Source organism: Bombus vosnesenskii, unplaced genomic scaffold (genome assembly GCF_011952255.1).
Source record: "Bombus vosnesenskii isolate JDL3184/JDL3185 unplaced genomic scaffold, Bvos_JDL3184-5_v1.1 scf7180000014015, whole genome shotgun sequence".
NCBI lineage: Eukaryota > Metazoa > Arthropoda > Insecta > Hymenoptera > Apidae > Bombus > Bombus vosnesenskii.
This window is the reverse complement of record NW_022883331.1, coordinates 144364-165088: the sequence shown is the minus strand read 5'-3', so window position 1 is coordinate 165088 and position 20725 is coordinate 144364. Positions and strand designations below refer to the sequence as shown.

General features: G+C 36.4%; 2 long non-coding RNA genes across 3 annotated transcripts; both read left to right on the top strand.

Annotated features, from left to right (window-relative positions):
* Positions 1-5699: 5699 nt before the first annotated feature.
* LOC117239458 lies at positions 5700-6822 on the top strand. Its single transcript, XR_004494454.1, has 3 exons — positions 5700-6510; positions 6587-6658; positions 6736-6822. It is a non-coding gene; the product is annotated as an uncharacterized LOC117239458 (long non-coding RNA).
* Positions 6823-12681: 5859 nt separating this feature from the next.
* On the top strand, positions 12682-15863 carry LOC117239460. Of its 2 annotated transcripts, XR_004494458.1 has the most exons (4): positions 12682-13987; positions 14151-14199; positions 15350-15439; positions 15543-15863. It is a non-coding gene; the product is annotated as an uncharacterized LOC117239460 (long non-coding RNA). The 2 variants fall into 2 exon arrangements; XR_004494459.1 differs by lacking the exon at positions 14151-14199 and having other exon boundaries at positions 12917-13987.
* The last annotated feature ends 4862 nt before the right edge of the window (positions 15864-20725 follow it).

The window sequence follows — 20725 nt, the reverse complement described above, 5'->3', positions numbered from 1 at the left end:
TCTCGTTGTTGAATTAGTTCTGGAATTACAGTGGAGGTCTCTTTTTCGCTTGCTGTATCCGTGTCTTCTTTTTCTCGATTGGTTATTTCTCTATCTGTACTTACATCGATTTCTGCTAATGCTTGGTCTAAATATTTTATGGGGGTTTCTTCTATTGTAAAATGTTTTCGGGTAAAACCCTTTCCTTGATTTTTAGAATCACTGGATTGAGGCAAGACGTGTGATTTAGCTTCGAATATGGGAGAGTCTTCGGTTGACGTATCTATTTCGAATCTTTTTGAGACATGCGTATCCTTTTCTCGTTGTTGAGTTAGTTCTGGAATTACAGCAGAGGGCTCTTCCTCGCCTGTTGCGTCCATGCGCCTTTTTCCTCGATCAGTTATTTCTCTATCTATATTAACATCGAGCTCGGTTAGTGCTTCGTCAGAATATTTTACGGGTGTTTCTTCCAGTGTAAGATGCTTTCGAGTAGAAATTTTTCCTTGTTTTGTAAGATCAGTGGATTGAGGTAAGACGCGTGGTTTGGCTTCGAATATGGGAGAGTTTTCCGTTGACGTATCTATTTCGAATCTTTTTGAGACAGGATAGCGAATCGGTGAGACTTCCTCTCTCTTTTTGATTGGTAAATAAACTTCCGGAGGGTTCCTAGATAATGCGTCTGCGTTTGCGTTCGCCCTGCCTTCTTTGTATACAATATCAAATTCAAAGTCAGATAATTTTAATTTCCATTTCCAAATTCTCGAAGTAGAATCTTTGATAGAATGCATCCACACTAAAGGTTTATGATCGGTTACGATGGTAAACTTTCTTCCGTAAAGATACGGTCGGAAGTGCATTGCGCTGTAAACAATTGCCAGACACTCTTTCTATGGTAGAGTAATTTTGTTCGGCGGAATTTAATAGTCTTGAGGCATACGCAATCGGCAAATCCTTTCCGATTGGCCCTTGACTCAGTACATCGCTTATTGCATATCCTGATACGTCTGTAGTAAGGTTAAAGGGTTTAGAAAAGTCTGGGTATTGTAGAATGGGTTTCGTCATTAACGCTGTCTTTAAATTATTGAATGCATTTTCTTGATTTTCTGTCCATTTAAAGGGAGTATCTTTCTTTAGTAGTTGTGTCAATGGTTTCGCGACCTTGGAGAAATCGGGTATAAATCTTCTGTAATATCCTGCTAGTCCCAGAAATTGTTTGATATTTTTCGCCCTCTTTGGTCGTGGAAATTTTGATACGGCTTCGACTTTCTTTGGGTCGGGTTTCACGCCGTTCTCACTAATTATATGTCCTAAATAATTCACCTCGTGTCGTAAAAATTCGCACTTATCAGGTTGTAATCGTAATTTAGCTGTCCTCAGTCTTTCCATTAATTTATTAAATTTAATTTCGTGTTCTTGGAGAGACCTGGAATAAATCACTATGTCATCCAGATAGACGAATAGTTCTATTCCTTGCAGACCAGATAATACTGAGTTCATCAAACGTTGAAATGTTGCTGGGGCATTTTTTAATCCAAAGGGCATTCTTTTGAATTGAAAATGTCCGTATGGTGTCGAAAATGCAGTTTTGTGGGCATCTGCCTGTGACATACGGATCTGGTGAAAGCCTGATGCTAAGTCAAACATGGAAAAATATTTTGCACTTCCTAATTGATCCAATATTTCTGTAATGTTGGGTAGTGGGAAGGCATCGCCAATCGTTTTATCGTTCAATTTTCTATAATCGATAACTAATCTCCAGCGTTTATTTCCTTGCGAATCGGGTTTTTTGGGCACAATCCATAATGGGGACTTATATGGAGATATTGATGGTTCCACTACGTCTGTATCTAGTAATTCTTGAATCTGTCGATTTATCTCTTCTCGATGTATTGGTGGATATCGATACTGATTAGTATTAATTGGTATATTATCCGTTGTAATTATTCTATGTTCCAGAACTTCAGTTGCTTCCAATGTATCTCGTGGAATATGAAACCTATCTTGATTATTACGAATCAACTTTTTAACATTTTCCTTTTCTTCTTCGTTCAAGTGTTCGAGTCGTAGTAACTCATTTATTTTTTCGTATCTACTTTCCTTCGATTTTAGAACTGTATTACGCGCTGTCCTAGGAAGCGAGGAGGGATTTTCAAATTCTTCAATTACCATCGTCGGTGTTGTAAATTCGTAATCTCTTGAAGTAGTATTTATTACTCTTATATAACCTTTTCCTTTATAATTCCTCACACTGCATTACCAAAATAGATTCCCTTGCTCGGCTCGATTCTTGGAATAAATCCCTCTTTTATCTCTGGATTAGCGATATTAATTGAACACGTTATTGAACTTCGCTTCGGTATAATTATTTTTTCTCTAGTATCGAAGGGAATATAAATATTTCCCCACTTGATATGTTTTTCCTCATAATCTAAACGAGCTTTACAACCTGCAAAAAATTCGGATCCTAGGATTCCGTCTTGATCGATTAGCAATGAATCATCGACTACATGAAAAATAACCGGATGGCCCGCAACCTGTATTACCGTCTGCCCTATGGAGACTAGGCTCGTTGCCGTAATTCCTCGCACTTCAATTGATTCTTACTCGTCGAGGATGGCTGAGTCGGGTAAAGCAGGTTTTTTGATAATATTGATTTCCGATCCAGAGTCTAATAATAAACTCGTCTTAGTTTTTAGATTTGGGGAAACTATTCATGCAGTTGGGGTCGTTGGGGAATCGTTAAATTTTACTGAAATAATTCGGAGAGGTCGCCTTCCGAATCTGAATTCAACTCCTGATGATTTTCCTTCGCCGGTTGCTTGTGCTTCACTCTTTCCCTTTTGTCTTGAGATTCTGGATTCTCTGTCTGTGACCTTGTTTGGTTGTGGGATGATTCCCCCACAGTATTTAGTGGTTGTTCGTTCGATCTCATAGTCGGCATTGTGTAATATCGTAGAATAGCTTTTGATTGGAGATCGGCTGAAAATAGAAAAACCGTGTACGTCGTGTTTCTGTGGTTTGTTTACATTTAAGAGTGCCTACGTGACTAAAGGCACGTAGTTGGTAGTTCTTACATAGGTATGAGGGAAACAATAGACAACGTTAGAAGAAGGACGGTTTCGCTATCCAAGGCGAATCGAAAAGTGTGCGTGTTGCGAGAATCAGAGTTGATCGAGACGTCGAAGCATAGAGTCGTTAGAATTGAATTGCGAGTGTTGTCGAGTGTTAGAGTCGCTAGTGAGAGAGACAGAGAGAGAGAGAGAGTTACCAAATAGTTGTCAAGTTATTTGTTGTAAATACGAGCGTTGCATTTAGTTTTCCTGTTAATCAAACATCGTTTCTCTGTCTAACTAATATCTGTATTTTCAATCCATTATTAATAAATTATAATTAATCGGACAAAATTACACCTTTAATATATTCCGATATTACAATTGCGTTCGCTCTGTCTCTCGTTATGGGTGGTGGAGTCGATCTCGCGGGGATGGCTGCCCTTGTTCTGTTTGTTGCCGTCGGCGCCGGTCGCCTGGTTGCCGCCTGTACTCTTGGGCGATTCGGCGTATCGTTCCTTCGTGGCTCGCCCCATTCTCCCGAAGGACGTGTTTGGTTTCCCGATGGTCTCGAAGCATAGGGTACGATTAATCCGGCATCTACTCGGGCTTTAAATTTGTAACAGTCTTTCACTAAATGCCCGGGTTTTTTACAATAATTACACGTGATATTTTGTCTAGTAGTATTCGAAAAATTCTGCGATGGAGGTACCGATCTTCGATCTTGGCGGTTGTTTCTGATATTGTTGTTAGTGTTCGAAGATCGTGCGTTGTCGCGTCTGTAATAGTTCGAGGGTGTCGGTCGATGGGGTCGCGTTCTATCGGTTATTTGTCTCAATTCGTGTGTTGCTTTGACGACTTGACGATACGCATCTTCTAAAGTATGGTACCCTGCTATTTTTACTCGTACATATACCTCGTTCGGAAGTCCTTTAACGAAAGCTTCTCTCGTTTCCCAATCTATAGTATCTTGGATGTCGGGGGATATGATGCCGTAGTCGCCTCTTTCTCCATCCATTATTGCCAATCTAAGATTTCTAACGCGATCCATATAGTCTAATATGTCTTCCCCGGGTCGTTGAAATATCGTTCCTAATTCCCCTTTATATTCGTTAAGAGATTTCTTTGGGCCGAATAGATCCTTTAATTTGTTTCCGAAATCATTTAAACTCATTAATTCCGTGTCTTCGATGGCGAGGAACGCGTGTCCACGAAGCTTATTTACTAACAATTTTACCAATTGAGGTTCTTGATATCTGGGAATCATATTTCGCGCGCGTTCACAAGCTCTTAAAAAATGGAATACCGATGGTCGATATCCGTCAAACACTGGCACCGATTCGATCGCGTCTTTTAGCTTAATTGGCTGGGTATGTCCACTCGTCTGGACCGTTTCTTGTTGCGTTGTCGGCGGCGATATGGGTGTTTTAGGTTCCTGTTTTGTTTTAAGTTCGAATAAGCCGCTTTGTAATTCGGCGAGTTTTGCACTCATATCGCGAAAATTCGCATCCCATGCTTTAAGCTTTTCCGACAATGTCAAAACCATTTCTTCGTCAAACGATTCCACTACAGTCGCCATTGTTTCTTAAATATATATTTTATTGACAAGCGTGACAACTTTAATCTTCTATGGAGCGTATCGAACCGTTTAAACCAACTTTAATCCTCCGTGAAGCGTATCCCACCGCTGCCACCAAAAATTTAATCTACTAATCTGTTACGTATTGGTTTATTGAAATCGATCAAATTTTAAATTTAAATTTTACTGAATTTTTTTTTTTTTTCGTTTGAGTTTGAATTTAATCTGAAGGGAAATAAACTGAATTGATATTATTGCGTTTGTAATACTGATTTAGATTACTAATTGATACGGTAGTTGCTGCCACCAGAAATAGTCTAAGGACTATTTCAAAATATATTTTCTATTATTTTTTTTCGTTTAATGGGTAGCGTTAACTGACGCTTAATGCAACTGGTAAACGAATTCCACTTTTCGGCTAACCTGCTATGTGCAGGGATACTGGCACGGGAGAGGATTAAAGCTGGGAACAATAAATATTTGTCCTCGTTGAACGGATTTTTATTTGAATGTAGAATTGCTTAGATTATTGCCTTTATATATATTTTATTAGCCGGATATATATATATTTTAGCGTTGCTGGATTGGATAGGAATGTGAGATTTTTCGTTGTTTTATATAAATTTATTTTTACGTTTGACTTCTTCTTCTCTTTTAATTTCGCTGTAGTATGCCGTTAGAACGATCCTTTGATTAAATTTTCGAAGGGAAATTGTTCTGTTATTTCTTTCTTACAATCGCATGCAATGATGGCAAGAATATCGGTTAATAGCAATGCCGGTATTACTCTTAATTTTCGATTGACCCCGACGATGTATTTAATAGTCCTTTCTGTGTGGGACTCGTGTGATTTCGCAAGCCTTGCCCAAAGACGGGCTATATTTTGCCAACAATGGGAGGAGGAATGCGAAGATCAGTATTTCAGTAACTGAAAACACCGTTCGCACAAGCCGACACAGCGGACAACTCCTTTGTTCAAAGTTTAAACAATGATACTATCTTCAAAACCGTTCACGAAAATAAAACGAGATCGATGATAAGAAGTTCTAATTCGATTCTCGAGGGCAACGAAATTATCAGAGAAGAAGGAAATTTACAAAATTAATTTTCTTACCATGAGGAGTAGGTGCTGTCTGGCGCCATTACCTCAGCTGCTCCGGTGATCGTCGAAGTTTTTGTTGGGTTTATTACTTGGACTCGAATATAGTTTACTATCAACTTTTACTTTATTTATCTATTTCGATACAGACTGAACAATTTACTAACTGGATTAATACCCCAATTACAATGCGCGTTTCTGTCTAAGCGATGAAATGAGGACTTTAAAGATAAAATTTTCTTTTACTTAATCGCGACTCTCTTTTCTTTACCTAAAAACTAAAGACCCCGAAACGCAAAATACTATACAAAATTTCTAAACGCAATGATGAGCGCAATAACGAACGTAGTAACAATGAACAAAATATAATGAGCACAAGAAGAATGAACGCAAGAATAAAGAACGTAATACGAATGATCCGTAATAACAATGAACACAAATTATAATGAACGCAAGAAGAATGAACGCTGCTCTATGTTGCTTCGCTTATTTATAATGCCATCCCCCACGGGGTGGTGGTCCGCTGGGGGTACGCTTCCGTGGGAATCGGGATGTTGCAGTTTGGGTTTCTTGGAATCGTACGTGACAAAATGTAAATTCCGTATTTCGACTTAGTTTTTATCGGTCCTGTGTTTCTGCTGAGCCAGCGTCTAGGAGATTTGAAGCATTCCATGCTGATCTAGTCCTTTCCGCGAGAGACTTCCACGGCTGCAGCATCATTATCATTTCAATGTTTGCTCGGGCAACACGCGCAATTCCGCTGCTCTCCCATAACAAGGACCTCCTCCTTCGAGTTGTTTTGCGTAAGTTTGGATATTTGCATTTTATGGTTGTTTTTGTGATTTTGATCCTTTCCCCCTTTTTTTGTTATTTCCCTAGGCTTCGGTGATCGACGTTCGAACAATGTTTGCGGAGTCATTTCCATCAGAGGTTCCTATCCAGACTTCCCTGGTGCGTATTTAGTCTTGTTTCTAGTCCGCTTGATTCGTCCTGTTTCGTTTTATTTAACTATATTGTGCTGTTTTCAGCGCAAGCGAAAGAGGGATTCTGAAGAATCCATGGGCGACTCGGGAAGACCCATCAAACGCATGCGGCCCTGTGATGAACCACAAGTATCAGAGATATATATATATATATATATATTTTTTTACAATTGTAGTTGCGTATAGAATTTATTAAAGAAAAGTGTTAACAATGTGTTTTGACGATTTGTTTCTCGCGCCTGACTTCCATTAATCCCTAATATTCCTGTCGCCATGACGCGTGTAAATCTAACAAGGCTGCTCATAAATGTCATCAGTAAGGTTATAGTGGCGGGTCTTTAGTTTTGTTTGATATCGAAGTAATTTTCCGTCTGCCGCTCGTTTTTCCTTATTCTACCGCAATTAGAACATTTATTTATTAATACTGTTTTAAAGTGACAAAAGTATTGTTCGTATGAATATACGTATATATATATATATATTTATGTTGTGTGTCATTTTAATATGGCTAATGTTTTGTAATTCTTCGATTACGTTATTTATTGTTTTGAGTAGTTTATTTTATAGAGTATTCGATAATATAAAACATACGCGCACACACATATATATATATATATATACGTATTCATATGCATATTTCTCCTGGCAGTGTAGTATTCATACGAAATGAAATGCCAATTATTTATTTTATATTAACTTCATTTAATGAGATAGAACACGCACACGCACACGTATATATGTATATATTTCTGGTAATGTGATTTTCATTTAGATTCTTTAGCGATGTAATGTTGTGTATTTGAGGTTATGTGTTAATTATTTGATTTCATATATACATATATATCTTGTATTGTGACAACATGGTATAGGAGGTTTTGTTTCTAGATTATTGTGTGTTTAATGTGTGTTTACATATTTGTGTTTGATGGTAGAAGTCGTTGCGCTGTTAATTATTTTGAGCGTTTGGCCTATCGACAGGTTGTCGCTTAGTCCCAAGTGTTGCGTTGTGTGTTCTATTTCTTTTGTAGATTATTAGTAGTGGTTTAGTTTAGAATATAGATTATTTATATGTTTATATAGAGACATGCATGTTTCGTAATGTAGTTCTCATTTTATAATCCTTTACCGGAATGTAGGCTAGTTTTAAGTATGTATCTTAGATTATCGATTTGAATCAATAATGTAGAATGCGCATACATTAATAGTAGTTTAGTTTAGAATATAATTTATATATTTATACATAGACATGCATGTTTCGTAATGTAGTTCTTATTTTATAATTCTTTACCGGAATGTAGGCCAGTTTTAAGTATGTATCTTAGATTACTGTTTGATAGAATGCGCACACATATATATATGTTTCTGACAACATAACCTTTATTTCTTTAATAATACAATATTGTATGTTTTATGTATTCGTTAGACTATTAGCTTTTGACTTCGTATATACTTATTTTCATAAATTGATAATATTGTATCTGTTGCACAGTATTGGAAGTACTGTCTCTAATATTTACTAGTCCATTACATGTTTGGCATATATGTTTATACTTATATGTAACTCTCCAAGTTGATTGATTAAAATATATTTATATATACATGTATTCCTGGCGTTTCAATTATTTCCCCTTTTGTAGTTATTCTTATTTCCTGGTTTATTTGTTTGGTTTGTAACTCGTTCAATCCATTAGCTGGTTCTATTTATTTTATTTTATATTATATTTATTTATTTATTTATATTATATTGATCCATAGGTTTTCAAATTGCAAGTCGGTTATTGGTAGGTTTATTTAGAGTTGTGTGTATATGTATTTTGTTTATTTGTTGGATCTATTAGTCGCCTTCGTTTTATTAATCCTTCCCTTAGTTTCGTAGCGCCGTGTGTTCGTTTGTGCATTCAAATCCTTATTCGCGCGTTTTGTGTAGAATGGTTTTCTTGTTCTTGTTACGGCGCGTGCGGAGCGCGGGACGTGACAAAAGTAGCTCACAAATCGCGAAGATTTCGTCGATTTCGATGAAATCTAGCCGTCATTTCCTTCCCGTTGGAGATATTTCGACGTTTAAGCGCTCGTTGAACTCCATTTTACACTGCAAATGCAATGCACTACCGTTTAAGCGTCGAAACAAGCAAAATAGCTCGCAAATCGCGAAGATTTCGTCGATTTTGACGAAAACTAACTGTCATTTCCTTCCCGTTGGAGATATTTCGACGTTTAAGCGCTCGTTGAACTCCATTTTACACTGCAAATGCAATGCACTACCGTTTAAGCGTCGAAACAAGCAAAATAGCTCCCAAATCGCGAAGATTTCGTCGATTTTGACGAAAACTAACTGTCATTTCCTTCCCGTTGGAGATATTTCGACGTTTAAGCGCTCGTTGAACTCCATTTTACACTGCAAATGCAATGCACTACCGTTTAAGCGTCGAAACAAGCAAAATAGCTCGCAAATCGCGAAGATTTCGTCGATTTCGATGAAATATAGCCGTCATTTCCTTCCCGTTGGAGATATTTCGACGTTTAAGCGCTCGTTGAACTCCATTTCACAGTGCTAATTCAATGCACAACCATTTAAGCGTCGAAACAATCAAAATATCTCGCAAATCGCGAAGATTTCGTAAATTTTGACGAAAAATAGCCGTCATTTCCTTCCCGTTGGAGATATTTCGACGTTTAAGCACTCGTTGAACTCCATTTCACAGTGCTAATGCAATGCACAACCATTTAAGCGTCGAAACAATCAAAATATCTCGCAAATCGCGATTTTGATGAAAATTAACTGTCATTTCCTTCCCGTTGGAGATATTTCGACGTTTAAGCGCTCGTTGAACTCCATTTCACAGTGCTAATGCAATGCACAACCATTTAAGCGTCGAAACAATCAAAATATCTCGCAAATCGCGAAGATTTCGTAAATTTTGACGAAAAATAGCCGTCATTTCCTTCCCGTTAGAGATATTTCGACGTTTAAGCACTCGTTGAACTCCATTTCACAGTGCTAATGCAATGCACAACCATTTAAGCGTTGAAACAATCAAAATATCTCGCAAATCGCGAGGATTTCGTAGATTTTGACGGAAACTAGCCGTCATTTCCTTCCCGTTGGAGATATTTCGACGTTTAAGCGCTAATTTCACTCCATTTTACACTGCAAAGGTAATGCACGCCCGTTTCAGCGTCGAACCAAGCCCAACAGTTCGCAAATCGCGATGATTTCGTCGATTTTGACGAAAACTAGGGGTCATTTCCTTCTCAGTGGAGGTATTTCGACGTTTAAGCGCTCGTTTCACTCTATTTTGCACTGCAAATGTAATGCACGCCAGTTTCAGCGTCAAAACAAGCCCAACAGCTATCAAATCGCTATGATTTCTTCGATTTTGACGAAAACTAACTGTCATTTCCTTCCCGTTGGAGATATTTCGACGTTTAAGCGCTCTTTTCACTCCATTTTACACTGCAAATGTAATGCACTCCCGTTTCAGCGTCAAAACAATCCCAACAGCTATTGTTACGTACTTATTTGTTTAAATCAAATTAAAATTAAAATTTTGTTTAATTTATTTTCCGTTTAATTTAATTTATTCGGAAGGGAAATATTGAAATGATATTATTGCGTATGAAATATTGATTTATATTTCTGATTAATACGGTAGTTGCTGCCACCATAAGTGGTCTAAGGACTATTTCGAAAAATTTTTTTTTAATTATTATTATTATTATTATTTTCTTTAAGCTAGGAGTATTAGTGTGTTATGGGTATTGTTCATCTGTCGTGTCTTTTGGTAACTATTAGATTGAATTCCCAGTCTGGAAGTGCCTCTGTAAGCACCTTCTTGGCTGTAGGAAAACAAATCTTTGTACCTTCGTCTGTCGTGTATTTTCGGTAATTATTAGATTGAATTCCCAGTCTGGAAGTGCATCTGTAGCACGTTCTTGGCTGTAGGAAAACAAATCTTTGTACCTTCGTCTGTCGCGTGTTTCCTGAACTTCGTAAGAGTTTTATGCGGTAATTTACGTATAATGGGTAGCGTTAACTCGCGTCTAATACAACTGGCAAATGAATTCCACTTTTCGGCTAACCTGCTATGCGCAGGAGTACTGGCACGGGAGAGGATTAAAGTTATTCGGAATAGACAATTGATATTGACAAATATATTTATTTCGTCCGATTGAGTTATATTGATGTACATATGTTATAACTTATTCGATTTTTGTCGATTAAAGGTGTTACAATGTCGGTTATAAGTAACGTCGGATACAAATATAGAAATAGTATATGGTGGTGTACAATAAATATATATATGTAGATATAGTAAATACTCGAACTTCTAATTGGATAAGTTTTACAAATTTTTAGTAGGGTAAGATTTATTTGTGTCGATAGGATTAATGGCGAAAGCTAATTTTTACTCGTTCGGGCGATTAACATAATACGATTTATGACAAACGCTATCGTATGGTGTAGGCGATGGCGATTGAGATTAGAAGGAATTGAGAATAGAAGGAAGGCGATTGCGTCTCGCAATGTTCGGAAATAAGTGATCTCGAGGGCGAAAAACTCGGTGCAGAATCTTCGCGATTTAATTCTAACTCTTCTCGAAGCTTCTTTTCTTCCCTTTTAGCTTCTGCAGCAAGTAATCGTTTGTACCAACGTTCGGCTCGCTTCTTGCTGAGGTGACTTTTATCTTTTCGATTCTTTCTTGTTTTTGTCATCTGATATGATCAAGGTGAAATGAATATCACTCTCTGTGTGCGACTTGTGCGATTTCGCAAGCCTTGCCCAAAGTCGGGCGATATTTGCCAACGATGGGAGGAGGAATGCGAAAATCGATAAGTGTTTTCGATAATTGAAAACACCGTTAACACAGGTTTAACACAGCGAATAATCAGTTAGATTTAACAACTTAGAAAATATAAGTCGTTCTTGGCAACTAGTGGAGTCGTAAGCGAAAAATGATTATTTTAATTGGCAACTGGGTTCACTATGAACAATCAGTGTGGCTTCGTAGGCCTCGCCCAAGGATGAGCAATCTGCTAACGATGGGAAGAGGAAAACGAAAAACCATAGATGTTCCCTGCGTTGAAAACACCGTAATCACTGGTTGATACAACGAACAATTGTAAACGAAATAGATCAAAATTTGATAAAGTTGTTTTATTCCAGACAATTTATTAAATCTTGGCCAAGAACGTTTATTTCAATTTTATATCGTGAATTCAAGATGTTCGGATGAAATCTACGTAAATTGTGTGCTTGATAGTTTTATCTGTCAACTATAGCTGCCGACGGGTGCTTTTGTTCAGAGACAACTTTGTTCGATTGCAAGTTAAAAGAGAAGAGGATATACAATTTCAAATTTCCTACCTTGATTAGATGTAAAATCGATCGGCGGTATGTATGACTTGATGATGCATCGAATTTTGACAATTAACTTTGACTCCGCAGATGAAGTGACAATACGAATGCTTAATTTGAATGGTGATTTTTTTTTTGAAACCCTTTTCAATATTCGATTTCGACGGACAGAGTGACGATGTGTACGATTTGAATCTTGGATGAAGACTCTTTGAAACTATTTAACTTTTCTAATATTTGATTTGGACGGACAGTGACGATGTGAATGGTCTGAATTTTGAATAAGGACTCCTCTACTCTATGTTATTCCCGCTTATTGATAATATCCTAATTGTCACGTGATGGATCATCTCTATGGGAATCACAGCATTGCTACGTGACAAATTAGGAATATTGTAACTGCCTACTTTCGCGGATTGTGCTGAAGTTTTGTCTTCTTGATTATCTTATTTACGCTATTTTTAATTGCTCATATCCTCGAGACACGTAGATGCTGCTGAAGTTTCGTCTTTTTAATTTCTCATATTTCGTTGGGTATTAGGGACATGCAAGGTGCGTGATAAAATATAGATATCGTAATAGCTCATATTTTGCTAATGTTGCGTCTGCGATGTTTCCCAGAACTTCCCTACTGATGCCAGTGGAACGTGGCAGGCGCGTGCCAACTTGTCCTTGCTGAAGTTGCATCTGCGATGTATTTGGTAACTTCCTTGCTGATGCCAGTGAATCGTTCAAGGCGCGTGGCAACTTAGTATTTGCCGAGTCTTCTTATGCGTTAAAATATCATTTTTTTTTTATAATAGTAAGTTTAATATATCATTTCATGGTTTGTTTCTCACGGCTAGTTTCTATTAATTTCTAATATTCTTGCGTTACGTTGTATTGATCATTATTTATTCTTTCTTCGTTACGATCTTTTATTTTATTATCATTTATTAAATATTTATTCCTTCGCTGAAAATATGATTTGTTTTGTAACGCATAAAGGCTACTATATTCAAAATGGCCACCTGTGAATGTTCGTAGTATACAGTGACATTTTATTAATGTGAAATCTATTATTTATCCGTTAATTATTTGTGACTCTATTTTAATAGTTGACGTATAATTGCAGTGGGAATAATATTATTTGCATTTATTTAATGTGCGCAATTATTGTATGTATTCCGATGCGCACGTGTAAGAGCTATCATAACAGTCCAAGATGGCCGCTCGTGAGTGTCTCTAGTAAAAGTGACGCGTCCTTTAATTTGTTTAATACTGAAATAATTATTCGTCCGTCGCTTATTTTCCTCTATTTTAGTGTAGTTAGAATTTTTAAATGACAATAGTATTGTTTGTGTAATCATTATAATACTAATATGTGCATAGTGTGTTATTTTAATATAATAGCATGTGGCATGTGTTATTGTTAAATTTTATAATTTATCAATAGCACTGTTTTATTGGTGTGTTTTGAGTAATTTATTTTTATAGAGTGTTCGCTTAATTAATTTGATAGTAATATGTGCATAGTTTGTTATTACCAGTTCTACTGCGTAACATAACCTTATTTCTCTACGCCAGAATTAATACAATTATGCTATATTAACTTAGTACAATATAATAATTTTTTATCTTAATCGCGTTTGTCGTTGATACTCAGTTAATCAGTTTTGATTAATTCATAACCTATTCCTATATTATTGGCTATCTTCTGTTTCTTTGTTATGAAGTTGTCGTTATGAACTTGTGCGTGTAATTTGCAGCCTTTACATAGAATTTAGGAGCTAATCTTATACATTGCTAGTTAAAATCTTTATTGTTTATAGGTTCTACAATTCTAATCCTTCATCGCTGAGTCCTTTACTTGGAACGATTACATCATGCGCGTTTAGTATCTTCTGGTTCTTCGTTACATGTCTAACACTTATCAAGACTACTTCTACTTATCCTAGAATTGTAAGTATATATATATATATATATATATATATATATATAAAACACTATATTTTGTAAATATCTGTATAGTAAAATAGTCTGTCCACTATCTTGTTTGCTAAGACCGCTTTGCTAACATCGAATTGTTCTGTTATAATGTCAGAATATTTCCTTGGTTTTCCAGTTTCTTGTTGCTGGCTTGAATGTTTCGGTAGTATCTGGTTCAGTATTCCGTAAGTATTCACTTAAGTTTGGTAGTAGGGTTCTTGTAACTGCGTTGGTTTTAATGTATATCTTCCGATGTGAGTAACGAGCTTCTTATTATTATCTATTTCTATTCCAAGATGGTTTACAACATTCTTCCCCTTTTTAGGTTATAATTGGTTACCTCAGTATTTATTACCTTCGATATCTTCATACAGTCGTATATTATGTTTTGCAAAGTTGGATCCGTAGCCAATTCTCGTGGAGTTCCTGCGTGCACACTTCCTTCAACGATGCATTGCATACAAACCTCGTTAACTTATAAGATACCTTTTCTTGTTTGCTAAGACCATTCCGTTGGTGTTGAATCGTTTCTTATAATGTCACTAATTTTTAACTTTCCACTTTCTCACGTCTTCTTGACCATTCCAGTAGTATCAACTTCAATTCTTCGTACACATTTACTCCAATTTGGTAGTTGGTTTCTCATCACTGCGTTGTCCCTTGTATAAACTTCTTCGATGTGAGTAGTAAATTATCGTCGTCACTCTCTTAACCTATCTTAGTTGTTTCTTAACTCTTCCTGCACTTATTAACTTATTTTATTTCTTCTTATTAAGGGCCGCTATGTCAATGCTGAGTTATTTCGTTATAATGTCACTAACTTTCTTGATTTTTTCAGTTTTATTTTCCATTAGCGAACTGTAAGTTTGTTGTCGAGCATCAATTATTGATTGTTGTGCTTCGTTTAGTTTAATCGAAATATAATTGTAAATTTTTAATAGTATTATTTTCTTCCATATATATTAAGGCAATTGAGGTTAGTTTATTTATTCGTTTCTGCTGACATTCGTATACTATGTTCTATGGAGTAGGTCCACAGTTTGTTTCTGCGAAATTCCTGCATGTACGTTTCCTTCTACGATAATTAATTGTGCACTAGGTGCTTTTAACTTTCACTGCTTTTAATTATTTTATTGAATTAACATGTTGTGTATTTAAATGATGGTTAGAATACACACATAGTAATTTTCCTTTTTCTTTTACGTTTCTACTATCTGCATGATTCGATAAGTAGCGTCACACTTCCTTTGGTTTAGGCACAATATTGTTATAAACATTTAGTAGTATTATGTTTTGTATCAAAACAATTAAAGTTAATTCCTACATTTGTTTCAGCTGGCTGTCGTAGATTATGTTCTACGGATATGGACACATAACCTGTCTTCGCATATACACTTCCTTCTACGATGAGTAATTGTTCACAAGGTATTCTCCACTTCCACTGTTTTGTAATTATTTTATTGAATTACACATTTTATATTTAAGTAATAGTTAGAGCACGCATAGTAATTTTCCTTTTTCCTTTTAGGTTACCACTATCTGCAGTATTCGACAAGCAGTGTTGTTCCATATACTACCATACTACGTTGTCTCTTGAAATCGTTCTTGTGGTCTGTTTCGATTGTGTTAGTTGTAACTTGTTCGAGTGTATTGTTTGTGGAATCCCTTTTACTTTAATCTTGACGTTTCGTGTGTTGATTCTGACAATAGTGCCTGGTTTATTGAAGTGTGTTAATATGCCTAGGTGTTTTATATATTTTATATCTAGTTGTATATAAGATATATTTTGTTTATTGTGGTTTTGTATGTCCATATTTGCTGTATATTAAATTGCTTGATATTTCCTGTTTGTTATAAAGGTGTGTATTCCTATCGTTCCATTCCTTTTTCCTTTCCTTTGAATTGTTCATGAAGTTATTACGAGATTTGATTAAATTGTCGAATTGTAGGTTATCCTGATTGAATATAATATTATGTCGTGATTTATTAATTAATTTGTGAGTCACTTTTGGTTAATTGGTCCTTCATAGTTTATCCTTATGAGTCGAATTATGAAATTATAAGTTATGTTGTACTCTTTATATTTACTATTTCGTTAGAGTACCTATTTTAACTTTATTATCTCTTATTTGCCCTCGTATACTAATTCTCTATATATGACTACATTTAATTAAACTTTTATTTAAACAATTTCAATTTTCGTTGTATCGTTCATTCGTTTTGAATATTCAAATTGTCGCTCGCGTTATTTGTATATTGCTGTTTTCCGTTTTTCGGTACGGCACGTGCGTAGCGCGGGACGTGACACCCCATAAAACATTTTGACCAAGCATTAGCAGAAATCGAAGTACAGATAGAGGAATAACCAATCGAGAAAAAGAAGACACTGATACAACAAGCGAAGAAGAGCCCTCCACTGTAATTCCAGAACTAATTCAACAACGAGAAAAGGACACGAGACCTACGATAATTGCGGAACTAAAAATTTCAGAAACCCGAGACTCAATTACGAGAGTAAATGACCATAAAGTAATATTCATAGATGTACATGGCAATCCGATAGATAAAGGAGCCTTAGAAATGAAGGAGACGGGGAAATTGCCTCGTTATGAAGATTTAATGTTAATGAAAAAGCAAGATTGAATTACGATTCCGGGAAATACATCGTATCCCTACCGATAAAGGAAAATAGAAATATTCCAATAACACCAAAAAATTTATTAAACTCGCTAAGATCTCTACTAGATGTAGTAAATGAAAAACAGTTAACTTCCTTTAGCATTAGCAAAGGAAACTTGGAGGAAATACCCTGGCGATGTACAATCAGAAAATTAAAGGAAATATTTATGGAAAAAATCTTAACCATCACCATTTGCACTGGGGAAGTAATGACCCCGCCTGTGGAAGCGCGGAACAACATAATACGAGAAAAACATGAATCGAGCGTAGCAGGACACAAAGGAATAACAAAAAACTTATCGAAGAATACGACAACACTACTATTGGAAAAACATGAAAAAGGAAATTCAAGATTACGTAAGAACATGTAAGGAATGTCAATTGAAGAAACTCACAAGAATAAAAGCAAAGAAACCAATGGTACTTACAGACACACCAGGTAAAGCGTTCGATAAGGTTAGTGTGGATATTGTAGGTCCATTACCAAAAACCCAAAAGGGAAACGAATATATATTAACTATCCAAGACTTATTAACAAAATACTCAATTGGGATTCCACTAGGAGGAATCTCTTCAGCCTCTCGGCCTATCTTAGCGGACGTTTTTGTAAAGCGATTTATTTGTCGTTTCGGGTCACCGAGAGCTATTCTCACTGATCAAGGAACGAACTTTACATCCTCACTAATGAAGAAAGTAGCAAAGAGATTCCGCATCAAACAATATACCACGACGGCATATCATCCACAAAGTAACGGTTCAATCGAAAGATCTCACCACGTGCTGATAGAATATCTCAAATTATACATTGAAAATTCCAAAAATTGGGACAAATGGGTAGAATTAGCTATGTTTTCCTATAATACCTCTGTACACGAAGGAACGAAATTCTCCCCGCACGAATTAGTTTTTGGACATCTAGCCAGAGAACCTACTGGTGAAGTAATAATCGAAGAGAACATGGAACCAACTTACGCAGAATATCGATATATTTACTAAAAGAACCCAGTAAAGGAAAATTCTCCGATCAATATACTGGACCATACAAAATGCTAGAAATCTTGCAGAACTAAAACGTCAAGATCGAAGTAAAAGGGATTCCGCGAACGGTGCATTTAAACAAGTTAAAACTAGCGCATAATCGAAATAAGCAATGTATAAAGCGATTTCAGTGGGCAACGTAGTGTGATAGTGTATGTTATAGTGCTGTTCGTCGAATAATACAGATATCGAACACCTAAAAGGAAAAAGGAAAATTATTATACGTGTTTCAATTATTGCTTAAATATAAAACGTGTTAACTCAATGAACAATTAACTAGTGAAAGTGAAAGTTACCTTGTGAACAAGTGATCAACACACAAGAAAGTGTACGTGCAAGTATAGGTTATGGATCGTTGTTCGTGGAACACAATGTATGACAGCTACCTAAAATAAGTGAATAAATTAGTTTCAATTGTCTCAGTGCAAAATACAAGGTTACTAAATGTTATAACTATATTGTGGTTAAATCAAAAGGAGGTGTGACGCTGTTCGTCGAATAATACAGATAGCGGAAACCTAATAGAAAAAAGGAAAATTATTATGTGTACTCCAATTATTGTTTGAATATAAAACGTGTTGATTCAATGAATAATTAAAAGGGTGAAAATGAAAGTTATCTTGTGAACAAGTAATCATTATACAAAAAGGTTTACATGCAAATAGGTTATGGATCCCTGTTTGCGGAACACCATGTACGACAGCCAGCTGAAAATAAATGAACGAATTAACTTCAATTGCCTTAATGCAAAATACAACATTTACTAAATGTTATAACAATACTGTGGAAGCGTGACACTGTTCGTCGAATAACACAGATAGCGGAAACCTAAAAAGGAAAAGAAGATTATTACGAGTGCTCCAATTACTGTTTGAATGTAAAACGTGTTAGTTCAACGAATAACTAAAACAGTGAAAGTGCAACTTACCTCGTGAACAATCAATCACTGGTGTTCTTTCATCTCCGACACATATATGTAATCAAATAATTGACACATAACCTCAAATACACAACATTACATCGCTAAAGAATCTAAATTAAAATCACACTGCTAGAAATATATACATGTCGGAGATGAAAGAACACCGGAGCCTTTGGAATTTTGAATAATCACGCAACATTGTAACCTAGAGTCTACTATAGCAGTAATTAAACAATTGTAGTTATTCAATCCGATTGTAATTGTTCGAGATTGGTGATAGTGAGCTCTGGCTCGAGGCGACAGTCTGTCGCCCAACGAAGCCGCGGCCAAGGGATGAACGCTTTGTCTAACAAAGGTATGGAGTAATTCTATAGCTCTCCTTAAAAGAAATATTCGTGGCGACACGCGACAGTAAACATTCCAACGGTTTCTGTCCCGTGGCTCGCCACACGCAGACCCTATTCTTCGAGTAAGATGATTGCCAGATGTCGATGCGTCTCCGCAGTACATGTTCGGCTAGCTCGAGGGCCCGTTATAAATCTTAAGATTTAGTCAACTAAAGTCCTTCAAACAGACAAACAGTCTTTGTCCCAACTACGGGAAAATAGGGGAGACCTATTTTTCAACGAGCGGCGTCTCCCACCAGCAACTTTCCCTCGAGGGCGGCTAGCATCTTTTTCTAACCACCGGTATGGCGATTGACCAATTAGCAGCAACGCCAATTTCCCTTACTTTCTGAACGAAGGCTTTCCTCGACGAATCCGATGATCTCGTGTCCTTAGACACACCCCAATATAATTTTCCTCTGTGGCATCATCGGGACGAGAAAGGCATTCTCTCTCGCGATATCATCGATGAAAGGAGTAACCCTTTACGACCAGTGAATATTACGCGTCCGACTTAGATTTTGTGAGTACGTTCATGTATCATCCCGTCGACCGCGGATTCGTTATTGAACCTAGGATCATTGTCATTAGTTTCTCGAGTATCTAATTACCACGGTTACTTATCCGATTCTCTGATAATCGTATTTGCACTAGTCGATGTCTTCTCTATTGCATAACCACAACGTGTAATCCAAACGAAGATTCGTTTCACGCCCCTAACCCTAATTCTAATGTAAACTAGACATATACCTATATATTTATAACAACTTAAATAATCCGATATTCAAACTTAAATAAATTCCGTGCAACGAAATCGAATATTCATTTTGTCCAACTTTAATCCTCTCCCGTGCACATAGCAGGTTAGCCGCGAACGTGGAATTTATCTATCAGTAGCCTAAACACCAGTTAACGCTACCCATAAGTAATTAATTTATTGATAAACTATTTAAAGAAAAATTTTTTTTCTCAAATTCAAATAGTGCTTAGACTAATTCTGGAGGCAGCAACTACCGTATTAATCGGAAATCTTAAATCAATATTTCATATACAATCATTATAAATGATTAAATTCAAATTAAACAGAAAATAAATTGAACAAAATTAAAATTTAAATTTGATTGAATTAAACAAAGCCTACACAATAAGAACGTAACAGTATAACGCGCATCGACTTGTCGACATACCACCAATAGCAGCGGAGATACGTTTAATTGAATACATAAGCTTAAATATGCTAAACAGTGGATTTGACAGGATGCAGAGTTGACATTGAGCAAACCGGTCAATGTGCGCTGTATTTAGCAGCAATTCTGGGGTATAACGCGCATCGAATTATCGACACATCCCCAAAGGAAACGGAGATACGTTCAATTGAATGTTTCCGACAGAATCTCCAAAACGGCAATTTCGCTGGATTTGACAGGATACAGAGTTGATATTGCGCAAACCGGTTGATGTACGCTATATTTGGCAGCAAATTTGCGGTATAGCTCGCATCGAATTTTCGACATATCAAGAATAGCAGCGTAGATACGAACAATGGAATATTGAATCCTGCATATGCAGTACTGCAAAAACATTGGATTTATCCTCGACCCGAGTTGACATAATGCAAACAGGAGCAGGTGCGCTGTACTTAGCAGCAAATGTAGAGTATAACACGCATCGAATTTTCGACATAGT